Source organism: Lipotes vexillifer, unplaced genomic scaffold (genome assembly GCF_000442215.2).
Source record: "Lipotes vexillifer unplaced genomic scaffold, Lipotes_vexillifer_v1.1 scaffold1681, whole genome shotgun sequence".
Classification (NCBI taxonomy): Eukaryota; Metazoa; Chordata; class Mammalia; order Artiodactyla; family Lipotidae; genus Lipotes; species Lipotes vexillifer.
Genome location: NW_006793589.1, coordinates 649,881 through 651,154, shown reverse-complemented (window position 1 = coordinate 651,154; position 1,274 = coordinate 649,881).

Below are 1,274 nucleotides of genomic sequence, written 5' to 3'. Positions count from 1 at the left end.
CAGGTGGGATCTTCCTGGACCAGGGCTTGAACCCATGTTCCCTGCATTGGCAGGCGGATTCTTAACCATTGCGCCACCATGGAAGCCCCGGAGAAGATTCTTGAATCTCTCCTCCATATTCCTTTGCAGCTCAGGTAACCAATTTTCAGCCTTGGGACAGAACCCCATTGCAAATACCTGCATCTGTCTGTGTCTGCCTCTGAGGGTTTCTGCAGCTCTAAAACAGTGAAGTGTACTAGACTTCACATTCCCAGGGTCAACCCTTAACTAGTAGAAGATTTAGTGCATTAAAATTGGTGGATGACAGGGACTTCCCTGGTCCGGGAAGATCCCACATGCTGCGGAGCATCTAAGCCTGTGCACCACAACTATTGAGCCTGTGCTCTAGAGGCTGCATGCCACAACTACTGAGCCCGCATGCCATAACTACTGAAGCTCGTGCGCCTAGAACCTGTGCTTCGCAACAAGAGAAGCCACCGCAAGGAGAAGCCCACACACCACAATAAAGAGTAGCCCCCACTCGCCACAACTAGAAAAAGCCCGCACACAGCAACAGAGACCCAATGCAGCAAAAAATAAATAAAATTCAATCTTAAAAAAAAAAAATTTGGTGGATGACGATTCCAAGGCGCGTACCACACCATTCCTCAGCGGGGAGCCGATGGGGCGGAGCATCAGTTGTCCAAAGCAGAAGCCCTCTCATGGCTTTTCTCCCTTTTCTCTCTCACTTATCTCGCCTCTCCCTCACTCCTGTTTCCTAAGATCATCTCCCAAATAAACTACATGCACCTGAGTCTTTGTCTCAGCGTCAGCTTTAGGGTTCACAAACTAAAAGAGCTTGACTTCCAGTTCTATGGAGAGATACTTAAACATTTTCGAATACCCATAACCAAAGATCCCTTCACTTTTTGAACATCAAAAACTCCAAAAAACTTTTTTGATACGTTAACGTATATGATTCAAAAATGTGTCCTTTATTGCCCTGGCTACAACAAGACTCTTAAGTGTAAAAATGAAACCAAAGTTGTCCCCAGTTGTCCCTAATTTTTGGTTTTGGTGGTACTTGAAGCTTAGATGTTGCTACATTGTTGAGTATTTGATTTAAAAAGAAAAAAAAAAGAACCTTAGAAAAATCTTGGCCAATTCTCTTATTATTAACCACAACCTACATGACTGTTGCCAAGAATGTGAAGATGAACTCTCCCCTGGAACACCCTCCAGACCAATTATGTCCTGTGTGTCTAACATGATTTTTTTTAAGTGAATAATTTGTT